Source organism: Saimiri boliviensis, chromosome 21 (genome assembly GCF_048565385.1).
Source record: "Saimiri boliviensis isolate mSaiBol1 chromosome 21, mSaiBol1.pri, whole genome shotgun sequence".
In the NCBI taxonomy this organism is placed as follows: Eukaryota; Metazoa; Chordata; class Mammalia; order Primates; family Cebidae; genus Saimiri; species Saimiri boliviensis.
In genome coordinates, this window is record NC_133469.1 from 16,375,282 (window position 1) to 16,388,950 (window position 13,669).

Consider the following 13,669-nt stretch of genomic DNA (forward strand, 5'->3'; position numbering starts at 1 on the left):
TCTTCTGGTACTGGCTCTATTTCCTACACCCTGTCTATGTAATGTAAGTGGGAGTGACCCCATCTTACCCAGAGCCAGCCATGAGCACATGAGTTGGGCTTGGTGGATCATGGATGTGCCCCTGATCAACATGATTGATTCATGCTTGAACTCTTCACTTGAGTTAGCCCAATTGGCATGAATTCCAGACTTTTCAGAAAGAATGGAAAACCATAGTTCTTCTTCTTCTTCTTTTTCTTTTTTTTTGCAGGGATCATTATCTATAAAGATAATTTAAGCTTGGGGATGCAAGAATCTCCATGAATGAAGGATTTAAGGGTGAAGCCAGATCAGTGGGAAATAAGGTCAAGAGATGAAAAAGGGTTAGAAGGAGAGAGAAAGACAGAGACAGAGAGTTAATTATGTAAGGAGTTAGACCCAACATGACTGAAATCAGCAGGCATCCTTTACAGGAACAGAAGTCAATATTTTTTTTTTTTAGACTGAGATTTTCTCTCAATTGCTGCTGAAAGTGTTCTAGGCGTAGATGGGACATGCATGGTATCCTAGTCCAATTGGGCTGCTGTAAGAAAAATACCACAGGCTAAGAAGCCTGAACAATAAACACTTCTTTCTCATGGTTCTGGAGGCTGAGAAGTCCAAAACCAACTCGCCAGCAGATTCATTGTCTGGTGATTCATTCACTGCTTGGTTCACAAGTGGCTATCTTTTCACTGTGTCCTCACATGGCAGGAGGGGCAAGGGAGCTCTTTAGGGTCCCTTCTGTAAGATCCCTAACCCCATTCATGAGGGCTCCGTTCTCATGACCTGATCACATACCAAAGTTGTTTTCCCTTCACAAGGACCCCCACATCCAAATACCATCACAATGGGTATTAAATTTCAACCTATGAATTTGGGGGGCACACAATCTTTAGTCAGGGTTTGTGGGAAAAATGTGACCTTGGTCAGGTCTCTTTATCTTTACACCTTATTTTCTCTTTGCTAAAATAAGGAACACTTAATATTCCAGATCAGTTATTTTATGAATAATCATAAATATTTCTAATATTCATTGGGTACTTGCTATATGTACAGTACTCAGCTAAGATATTTATGGTACTTGTTCCTCATCACAATCGTATGAGGTACATACTCTCATTATTCCCATTTGACAGATTCGTAAACCGAGATGCAGACAGGCAATTGATTCTCCCAAAATCAGAGAGTAGGTAAGTGACTTAGCTGAGATATGAGCCCAGGGGCTATCCCTCAAAACTGTGCTCTTAGTCACAACACAACTTGTTCAGTATTTGAACAAAACTTTCAAGAGCAAAACATTCTGGCAGATGCACGGCAGGTGGGGGTGCAAAAAGGGACCTGGTTGGAAAATCAAGAGGTCCACATGATAGTCTCAGCTCTGCCACTTCGTTTTCAATGCTGCACAGTTCCTCATTTACTTTCATTTGTTCAACAAGGGAGGTGGACTAGATGTCTTTAAGATCCTGTCTAGTTTTAACATTCTGTAATCAGTGACAGAAGATGTTCAATAGATCATGTTGATTATCATCTCGTGTAATCATGAGAGGTATTCAGACCCCGGGCTACTGGGCCCAGAGCTGATGTCATGCTGACCACAATGGCAGAAGAGCAACTCACAAGCAAGTTTGCCTCATGAACTTGATTCTTTCAGAATGTAGGTCATTCAGCCTTTCTCATGGCCTTTTCTTGAGTTCAGGCCAATGGAGCATCCAGTTTCTTAAACTATAGAGATTGTTTTGGGGAAAAGAAATGAAACCAATCAGGTTTGTTGGTTGTAAGCAACAGAAACCAAGGCTGGATTTCTTAAGTGAAAGGGCATTTATTGGAAGAATATGGAGAACTCACAGATCTAAAGGAGGCTGGGAGACTCGGCAGGGAAATTGGGAGGAGCTGAGGGAGCTCAGGGGAGCTCACAGTAGGAGCCCCAGCCATGGTTCCCAGGGAGTGAGTCTGGCATGTGCACTGTTTCTGTGATGATTGATTGTACCTCCTCTTTTCATCACTCACCTGAGTCCTGGAGAGAGCAGCCAGATGGTCAGCTTAGGTCACAAGCCCTGCCCTTCACTGTACTATTGTAGGGGAAAGAGACTCTATATATAGAGAGAGAGGCTCTGTGGTGGGAGGGTTTTTACCAGGAGTATACCTCTCCAAGACATGTGGGTCAAAGTGCTCCCTAAAAGATAGATGGTTATACAGGAAAAAAAAAAAAATTCCAGGACAGTCAAATGATAGCATCATCATTAATTATAATGACAGTTATACTTTTAAAAACCCAGTAGCAAAAATAGAAACATTCTTTTAAAATACAACAAAATTAAAAAAAAAAAAACTCTTGTATTTCCCCCTTCCTTTCTCTATCCCTTTCTCCTTCCCATCCTCAAATGTTTTCTTGAACATCCTTTAGGCAGATATATTACATTAAGCCTCTAGAGTCAGGCTGCCTGAATTTGAACCTCATCTTTGCTACTACTTTATTATGTAACTTTAGATAACTTAGTTTTTATGGTCTATTTCTTCATGTATTTCATCTATTTTTTGTTCTAAAATAATTTTCTACCCAGATTCCTCATGTTTTCATTTGCATGCCTTGATATTTAAAAATTAAGCTTAACTTGATATACTGCAATTACAATTGAATGTTTTTTATACCTACAGTTTGCATCTGGGAAAAATATTGAATTTTTACATTACATCTAGTTGTGATTCAGTTAATTAAATATCACAGACAAATTGTAAAAAAAAAAAAATTTAAATAATGAGAATCTATTATTTACAAACATCTTGCTTTATTTTTAATTTACTATTGTATTAATGATAAAAATTTTCAACAATTGCAGTTTGGATAACCACTATAATTTTTTATTGTATATATTTAAGCTGTACAAATGACACACACACACATACTTACACACATACACACACATAGTGAAGTGATTATTACAGTGGAGTAAATTAAGACGTAAATTATCTCACATAGTTACTTTCTTTTCGGTAAGAGGACCTAAAATCTACCCTCTTTGCAAATATTCAGTGAATACAATATTAATTAACTATAGTTGTCATTACCTCTCTAGACTTATTCCTCCTATGTGACTGCATCTTTGCACTCTTTGACTTAGGTATCCTCAATCTTCCCTGCCTCTGCAACCACTTTTCTCTTCTCCTTCTCCCTCTCTTTCTCCTTCTCCTTTTCTTCCTCCTTCTCCTCCTTCTTTCTTCTTCTTCTTCTTTTTTTTTTTCTTTGTAGAGGTAAAGTCTCACTGTATTGTTCAGGCTGATCTTGAACTATCGGCTTCCCACCTCTGACTCACGAAGTGTTAAGATTACAGGCATGAGCCACCATGCCTGGCTTCTACTCTATTTCTGTGTATTTAATTTTTTTTTTTTAAAGATTCCACAAGGTGGTGAGATTGTGGCATTTTTCTTTCTGTCTAGCTTGTGTCTAGCTTGTTTTACTAGGCATAATCGTTTCATTCATGTTGTTGCAAGTGGCAGGATTTCCTTCTTTTTTAAGGCTGAATAATATTCCATCATATATATACATATATATATATATATATATATATATATATATATATATATGTGTGTGTCACATTTTCTTTATTCATTCATCTGTTAACACTTAGGTTGTTTATGTATCTTGGCTATTGTGAATATTGCTGCAATGATCATTTGAGTGCAGACATCTTGACAAGATGGTGATTTCATTTCTGTGGGGTATATACCCGGAAGAAGGATTGATGAGTCATATAATAGATCTTTAGGAACCTCAGTAGGGTTTTTTGTTATGTTTACACCAATCTACATTCTACATTTCTACCAACAATGTACAAGAATTCCCTTTTCTCCACATCCTTGCCAATGCTCGTTATCTTTGTTTTTTTAAATAATGGTCATCCTAACAGGTGCGAGGTGATCTCATTGCGTTTTTGATTTGCATTTTCCTCAGATAACTTGTTAAACTTTGCTGGGCCTCAGTTCTTTCACATGATGGATAGTAAGCATCCTATAATGTTTAGATGTTGTTACAAAGCTATAGAAAGATTAAGAGAGGAAGCTTGCCTTGTAGGAATGTACAGTCTCGTAAAAGAGATAAAACTGCATTGGATATTTTAGTCAGTTACTGCTGCATGTTTTGCTCACATATATGTTGAATTGGGTGGGGTTTGGCTGATCTAGATTAGGCTAGGCTTGTTTCTAAGCTGCAGTTTGGATGCAGATATGCTCATGTACCTCTCATCCTCCTTGGACCAACATCAGTCCTCAGGACAATCTCCTGGCAACCAGCAGAAATGCAAAAGTCCAGGCCCAACTATGCAAGTACACTCCAAGCCTTTTCTTATCATACATTCACTAACAGTCCTATTGGCCAAATCAAGTCACCTGTTCAAGCCCAAATGGAGTACTCTTGGCTATGCCAAAAGTGTGATTATGTAATATTGATTACCACAGGGAGCTAAAACATTTGTGGCTGGCAATTCAACTTACATCATATTTATTTAATAACAAGTAGAAAATAAGGAATAGTGTAAGAGAGATATAGATAGAAATGCCAAAATAGTTCAAATATAGAAGAATTCACTTCTAACTGTTTTAGAGTTCAAGGGAAATATTGTGGAGAAGCAAGGGATTATTGCAAGATGCATTAAGCTGGTGGGAGTGTAAATTAATGCAACCACTGTGGAAGACAGTGTGGCAATTCCTCAAGGATCTAGAAATAGAAATATCATTTACCCAGCAATCCTGTTACTGGGTATATACCCAAAGGATTATGGATCATTTTATTATAAAGACATATGCACACGTATGTTTACTGCAGCACTGTTCACAATAGCGAAGACTTGGAATCAACCCAAATGCCCATGAATGATAGACTGGATAAAGAAAATGTGGCACATATACACCATGGAATTCTATGCAGCCGTAAAAAATGATGAGTTCATGTCCTTTACAGGGACATGGATGAAGCTGGAAACCATCATTCTCAGCAAACTGACACAAGAACAGAAAAACCGAACACCGCATGTGCTCACTCATAAGTGGGTGTTGAACAATGAGAACACATGGACACAGGGAGGGAAACATCACACACTGGGGCCTGTTGTGGGGTGGGGGCTAGGGGAGGCATAGCAGGGGGTGGGGGAATTGGGAGGGATAGCATTAGGAGAAACACCTGATATAGATGACACGGGGATGGATACAGCAAACCACCATGGCATGTGTATACCTATGTAACAACCCTGCACGTTCTGCACATGTACCCCAGCACTTAAAATATAATAATAATAATAAAAATAAAAGAACTAGATTCCTAGCTACTGAAAAAAAAGAAAAAGAAAAATCAAGGCTGAGAGAATAGAATCAGCAAAGGCATGAAACCAGGGGCATGTTCAGAAATGATGAGAAGTTTAACTTGACGAGGTTCACAGAAGACAGTTACGGTTATCAGGAAAGGTTGGTACCAGCAAAGACCCTAATCAGTGTTTACTGACTGAATAAGGCCTGTGGCTTGGAAAGAGCAGACGTTTCTTTTTAGACATTCAGGAGCAAGTGACCATCAATAACTTTTACTAGTGAGGGAAAATTTGATTGAAGATCTGAACAGGCAAAATACAATGTAAGATGGCAGCCCCTTAAGAAGAAAGTAATGTTACGTGTAGCCCTCAGCCTGGCTGGCAGCAGCATTAACCATCTGGGCATGAGCAGTGAGGAGTCCAGCCTAAAGAGGCCTCAGAAAGAAAGAGTGATTAAGAAACTCATTTATTTTGCTTGCCCAGGAGAGTCTGGTTGTGAATTTACTTCTCAGTTTAGAAGAAGACATAGTCATAGACATTCATTGACTTAACAGATAGAAGAAAGAAAATGAGATTTAGAGTCAGATCATGAGGTTCTCAATTCCATCATTGACTGGCTGGGTGACCTTGGACACATTATTTCACTCTTTTGGACCTCAGTATCCACATCCACAAAATGGGGGCTAACAATACTTATGGCTGTCATAATAAGCAAACATGAAAATATGTAACATAGAGTAACAAAGTTACTTGTGGGAGAGGACTACGGGTTAGGGAAAGAGGATTGAGGAAATCAGTGTTTATAGCAGCTAAAGAATTGACAAAGTGAGCTTAGCAGGAAGGAGAAGAAAATCTGACCAAAGCTGGGCAGTTTGGGTAATTCTGTTCATCACCCACTCCAAACTTTTTCTTATGTGCTTTTCTGTACTTGACATTTTGGGTATCTGAAGACTGCTTCCTCAGTTGAAGGTATAATTTTTGATTTAAGATTAACCCAACCAGATACATGTGAGACTTGGGTTCACAACCAGCATAACTGGAAGGAGTCAGAGGAAATAAAGCAAGTGTTTATTTTGCTAGGATGTGGGCACTAGAAGTCAAGATTCTGAGGGCAGCATCCTGAACTCATCCTTAAGGAGAGTTGTTCCTGGACCCATAAGTTTGGCATTGGGCCTCAGATGGCTAGATTATGGCTCACATGATGAGATCCTGGAAACAGTAGTTAGAACACTGGCTTTCCAAGACTTTGCTATTGTGAACAGTGCTGCAATAAACATACGTGTGCATGTGTCTTTATAGTAGAATGATTTATAATCCTTTGGTTATATACCCGGTAATGGGATTGCTGGGTCAAATGGTATTTCTAGTTCTAGATGATTGAGAAATTGCCACACCCAAATGTCCATCAATGATAGACTGGATGAAGAAAATGTGGCACATATATACCATGGAATACTATGCAGCCATAAAAAAGGGTGAGTTCACGTCCTTTGCAGGGACATGGATGCAGCTAGAAACCCTCATTCTCAGCAAACTAACACAAGAACAGGAAACTACACACTATGTGGCCTCACTCATAAGTTGGAGTTGATGAACACAGGGAGGGGAGCATCCCACACAGGGGCCCGTCTGGGGGTTGGGGGACTAGGGGAGGGATAGCATTAGGAGAAATACCTAATGTAGATGATTGGCTGATGGGTGTAGCAAATCACTATGGCGCCCGTATACCTACGTAACAAACCTGCACATTCTGCACATGTTCCCCAGAAATTAAAGTATATGTAAAAAAGAAAAAAAGAAAAAAGAAAAGAGCACTGGCTTTCTGTTTTCCTAACATGCTCCACTGTTGCAGTGGTTCTTGGCGAGTCAGTTCTGGATGCTCTTCTAGAGACATTCCAAATCATTTCTTACCTAGGACTTATTTCTTCAGCCCTTCTAATGACTTCATAAGCTCCTGATTTCCTGTCTCACATACGCCCCTTTAAAAAAATTTAAACTGCATTAGTCCTTTTGTCACCTACATTTGAGCCCTCACTGGCACATTGGAGTGGCCAAGTCTCTAAAAGAATTGAAGGCTCCCGTTTGGCTCAATTCTCCTCTCACCTCTTCAGGCTCTACTTCCAACAGCTTCCTTTAGCCTTTTGCTGTTACCAAATGGCTTTCCCATGTGGTGGCTAACTTTATTTGTCAATTTGACGAGACCAAGAAATGCTTAGATGGTTGATAAAACATTATTTCTGTGAGGGACCTTATGGATAGATTAGCATATTAAGTGGTGGGCAGAGTAAAGATTACCCTCTGCAATGTGGGTGGGCATAATCCAATCCACTGGGAGCCTGAATAGATTTTTTAAAAGCTGGAGGAAGACTGAATTCTTACCTGACTCACTGCTTGAGTTGGAACATCAGTCTTCGGCTCTCAGCACTCCTAGTTCTCAGGCCTTCAGAGCTGAATTGAAATCTATGCCTCTGGTTCTCCAGCTCTCAGGCCTTTGCACTACATCACTGGTGGATCTTCTGCTTGCAGAGGGCAGACTGTGGAGCATTTCAGCCTCTGTAATCACATGAGCCAACACTTCAACATTCCCCTCTCCCCTTTTTCATCTGTTCTGTTGGTTCTGTTTACCTGGAGAAACCTGATTAATATACCCTGCCTCTTGCTACATATGGTGGTCAGATTTATCTGCTTAAAAGTAAATTACTAATCATATTTCTTGTGATTTCTAGTATTAAAATAGTGAATAGAGAGAGTATTTCTTCTTTCTCCCTTTGGAGATCACCCTCACAGCAACAAAGATCACCTGGAAAGAAATGAGCTCTCTACCTCTTATGAAACCAAGGGACATCCATAACCCTAAGCCACAATATATAGAGCAGCTGCCAAATGCAATGAAGATCAAATAAGATGAGGAAGCACAGGGAAAAGATGCTCACAGCTGCAGATATCAGGTGAATATTGCTAACCACATTTCTTTAAATACCTGGCACATCTAGAGGGCCAAGCCACCAAGCCTTTATATGGAGTAATGGAAATGGCTGTGTGGTCGATGGCGGGAATTTTGGTGGGTCAGTTTGGCCTGAAAGAGAAGACAGAGCTGAATAAAAAAAAAAATCATGCAGATGAATCATAAATTCAGAAGACAGTCTTCAGGTAAGGCAAGGCAGACAAAACAGCCCAATATATATACATCTTTTTTGACTGAGAAAGTTGAAGAATGAAATGACATTTACTGGGATATGGAAACCTGGTAGAGACGAAAACCAGTTGGATGAGGTCAAAAGAGAATGAGAGGTGAAGAAGTGCCCCACGAGTTTTGCAGTCTCAAAAAGCAGAGCTGCCAAAACTGACCAGCTGCAGACCTTAGACATGTGAGTGAGCCCAACTAAGTACAGCAGAAGAACCGGTTAGCTGAGCCTAACCAAGATGGATGACCATGAGTTTTGTTTTGCTACAAAGGAGAACAGAGTAATAGGGTAGTGGCTGCAGCAAAATGTGGCTGAGTAGCATAAGCAGGTTAGTGTGCTTATGGTAATTATCTATAGGAGAGATTTTGATAATGTAGGAGTAAGGGGAGACAAAGGTGAAAGCAATTTTCTTGTGGACTTGAGACAAGATAGAAACCATTGCACAGGAGAAAGATTTGGCTTTTGATTGGAATATGTGCAGTTCATCTTTGGCAATAGAAGGAAACAATTGTATATAGGAATGGATCTGATAGTTTCATATGTGGTGGAAGGAGTATGTTGGAGTTGTCTTCTCATTGCTTTTATTTTTTCAAAGAAATAGAAAACACCATTATAAGCTGAGAGTAAGATAATGAAAGAGTTGTGAAAGATTTGGGGAGAAAGAAGAAAAGACAAAATAATTGTCTAGGAGGGTGGAAGAATGAAAGAGCCAAGGAAAGTTATGATTACTGGGTGTTTCTAAAGGGCTGATGTGAATTTAGGGGCGATAGGCTTAAGGTGAGCCCAGGCAGTGTGTGTGTGTGTGTGTGTGTGTGTGTGTGTGTGTGTGTGTGCATGTACTCACACATGCATTTTCTCAACACGTTCATTTGTCTGGGTAAAAAGAGAGTTGTATTTAAACAAGGTGGGGTTTTTCCCCCAGGCCAATATAATAAAGGAAGAAAAAAAGTAAGCAGTTTAAAGATATGTATATGGGAACATGAAATCTGAGCTGAGTAAGAAGGGAGGAAAGGGTGTGAAATGGGAGTCAAATGGTTGAATCAGTACATTGAAGGTTCTCATTAAAATTGAGTAATTAGTGATGTTGAGATAATAGAAAGAATGAGCAGGAATGTTCAAAGAAAGTAAGACTAAAGATGCCTGAAACTGAGTGCAGGAGAGTGGGGTGTGTGCGGTGCAATTAATATTGATGATAAGTAGATCTACCTGTGATTATAAGAATGAGGAACTATGTTAAGTGGAGAATGAAATTACTGAAATAGAAGACACAGAGAATCTTGGAGACCATGGTACTGGGAGGGTCACACATAAGAATATTAAAATCATGACTGGGCACAGTGGCTCACACCTGTAATCCCAGCACTTTGGAAGGCCAAGGTGGGTGGATTGCCTGAGGTCAGGAGTTTGAGGCTAGCCTAGCCAACATGATGAAATTGTATCTCTACTAAAAATACAAAACTTATAATCCCAGCTATTCTGGAGGCTGAGACAGGAGAATCACTTGAATCCAGGAGGCAGAGGTTGCAGTAAGCTGAGACTGTGGCACTGTACTCCATCCTGGGCCAGAAAGCAAGATTCTGTCTGGAAAAAAAAAAAAAATTGAAATCACTCAGAATACCACTGAAGGGAGTTGTAATGGCCTTGGGGCTAAAATCCTTGAGGGATAAAGGGGATTGGCCCAGGTTTCTATAGATAACACAGAAAGGAGAGGTAGTGAGTGATATGATCTGATAGTATGATCTTTAAATTCAAGGTTTTTGTTTTGTTTTGTTTTGTTTTCCCCCAAAAGGGGTATAAATTGTCTAAAAAAAGCAACAATAAATAAGGGGGACAAACATCACACCTTCAGGTTCAATGATATAGAAGAATGTGGGGAAGATTGGCCACCTTTGGAAAGCTTTGTAGGAGATAAACTGTCTTTAGGTGCATCCAGATTTCATTTAGAGGAGGAAGATGAAGGGATAATTCAGAAATGTCGAGAATATAAGAGATTTTGCTGTTAATGGACTATGGGTTCCAGAGGACATTTTCCAGAAAAGAAGATAGGTGAGTGGTTAAAGAACATATTTTGCCATGAGCCCAAATGATAAGTGATGATATGCAGAGAATCTCAGAATTCTGATACTGTCTAACATAAACAGGAATATAGGCATGATGTGGATTTCCAAGGAAGTTTGCGGTGGTGAGGTTGGAAACGTTTTCTTTGTATGTAAGTGAGTGTGTGTTGAGGAGGCGGTGATTGAATTGTTGATCTTTTTCAGATCAAGCAAAGTTCAACGGCTTTCTAATTCTATCATAAAAGTAGTCAACTTTAAAGGACATTTTATTATTAGGTTTTAAAAAACACCCCAATGAAACAATTACCTTCATAAAATCAGAGTGTAAAATGGCTGTACAGTAGTTCATAGACAATAAGATAAAATGGAACAAAACAAAAGTTTAAATACATACTGGCAGAACTCAGGAAAAGAACACAAATAAAACCCTCACAAAAATGAAGGTTTCCTATTAGAAAAGGCACATAAATAAAGACAATGCATGGCTGAAAACATAATAAGTGACCTAGAGGAGAGGATTAAGAAAAGTGATTTTAAATAAAATGGACAAGGACAGAGGGTTAAAGTGGATTTGAAAAACAATGATGGCAATGAAAGATGCATAAGGAAGATACAACATACATGTAATGGACATTTCTGTTTTGTTTCTGGAGTTTTTTTTTAACATGATGATAAAATATATCTTTAAAATAAAACAAAAATAATTATATATAAATACATGCACACACACACACACACACATATATATATATATATGCATGTTTATATATGGAGGGACAGACATACCCTGGAGACATTGGCCTACAACGATAAACCTTGAGACATATATTGGTTAGGTTTACTAGACTTCAAAGGTAAAAATCCATACTTTAGGCAACCAAGAAAAGATCAAGTCACTTAAAAGTTCTCAGTCTTTTCCATGGCAATTCAGATCTGGAAAGCAGTGAAGCAATGCTTATAAAATCTGTAAGAAAAAAATGACACTTTTTTGAAAACACAGCAGAATGGTTACTTGTGTATAAAGGCAGAAGACTGATACTCTTGAGCATGCAATAATTTAGAGAATGTATTTCCTTAGAAGCTGCTAGAGGATGAACTTCAGAATGAAAGTTAGAAGTATGGGAACAGGACTTATGGTGAGTGTGAAATTCCATGTAACAGTGGGACCAAGACTAAAGTAAATTTGAAGATTATAACTGCAGGACAGAACCTTATAAGCTCTCGCAGTGTAGAAATGATTTTATTTTCTTAATAAAATGAAAAGCTGGAAGCAGAAGAGGGAAAAAATGGTAAAAGATGTTATATATGCTGCCTTTCTAATCTTTCATAGCCAGAGGTGAAAAGATACCTTGTCACAGATGTAATATTTAAACGTATAATAATCCACTAAAATAGGGTGCTAAGGAACAGGAAGGGAATGTGGGAGGAAGAGAAAATATACTTATATTGTCACCGTTCACGTGATAGGGAGTTGCCAGGCACAGATAAACCATAGAGCAGGCGTCCCCAAACTTTTTACACAGGGGGCCAGTTCACTGTCCCTCAGACCATTGGAGGGCTGCCACATACTGTGCTCTTCTCACTGACCACCAATGAAAGAGGTGCCCCTTCCTGAAGTGCAGCGGGGGGGCAGACAAATGGCCTCAGGGGGCTGCATGCGGCCTGCAGGCTGTAGTTTGGGGACACCTGCCATAGAGGAATAAATATGAAAGTAATAATAGTTATAAAGACAACCACTAGAATAATATTGGGGAAAGCAGCAAAGGAGAAAAGACTTGCAGAGTGCCTATGTAAATTGATTATGAGTAACATATAAACTGGAAACAGCAACCCACAGCAAACTGTGGGAGGCCTCTGGGGAGGCAAACTTCTCCATGCCTCATGTTCCGATGCTGGGTGACCTAGGCTCTGTTACCATAAACATTGTGCTCAAGGTTGTAAAACCCCTTCGAAGCAGTATGATCTAGCCAGACTTGTGGCTCCTTGTAAGGCTCACATTTCACCAGCTGCATGTAGATAATAGGCTAAGGATAACCACAAGTTCTTGTTTTGTGAAACTCCCAAAGGCCACTGTTATCAATCTTGATGACACACCAGTTCCTGCTCACTGATTCAGTTCCAGCTCACTGAATAAATCCACCATCATGTCACCCTCTCCTCACCATCACTCCACCCCTACACTCTAGATAAAAGTGATCCTAACCAATAAATAATGTGAGAGATTGGAACTCAGGGCCTTCACTGCCTTCAGTAATGTGATGGCCCCCTGGTCCCACTTCCACTCTTAATCTGTCTTTGTCTCAATCCTTTGTTGCCACCAAACTTGGGGTACCCATGAGTGATGTAGGGGCTGGTTCCCTACATTCTAGTGCCCAACATATAAGGCTTGTACAGAAAAATAACAAGCAAAAAACCAATCCTTTGAAAATATCAGCAGAAAAACATGTCTACTTAATTAAAGAAAGAAAAGGAAATCAGACTTTTGAATGACTGAAGTAAAAAGCTTAAGTGATAAAAGCAAAGAATAATATTAAATATGGTTGTCTGGGGATGGGAAATGCTTTTCTCATTCTTAATGTTTTCTTCCATGTGGAAGCAGCTCAGTCAGTTTTACCACTTCTGGCCTCTCTCTTCCTCTTTAGGCACTTTGCCCTAGGGAAGACAAAGAGATTTATCTATTTGGTAAACAGGAAAAGTAAAGTTATCATGCTCAACTCAGCTCATTCTGTTTCTCCTTGAAAATGAGTTGCCCTTAGGGTAAATAAGTTCTAAGCAGTTGCTTGAGGCAGTGAGTCTTATGTCTGCATAGGGCTTGAGAACTATCCCCTGCTGGGATAGGTTCTGAGAGGGTACCTCTCTGAAATTCTGGAGTTCAGAATTAGAGGGCTCACCTGTCTATGAATAGAACTCATATATTCCAACCTAGTCTTTATTAATAATAAACATTATACTTTGGCCTGATATTCTTGTTCTTGTCTCTCAACTTATTTAGTACACAGGTGTGGAAAGACATTATATCTTAGACCCAATCATAAGACCCTAACAGTGACGAGTTGGGGTTTTTGAGGGGCCCAATTCAATGTCTTAGAGTCTGGCACGTCGTAGGCACTTC

General features: G+C 39.4%; 1 long non-coding RNA gene across 2 annotated transcripts in view; it reads left to right on the forward strand.

Annotated features, from left to right (window-relative positions):
• The window catches only part of LOC141582623 (uncharacterized), a 188,887-nt gene that overhangs the window by 147,837 nt on the left and 27,381 nt on the right, over window positions 1-13,669 (forward strand). The gene's annotated exons all lie outside the window — the stretch shown is intronic.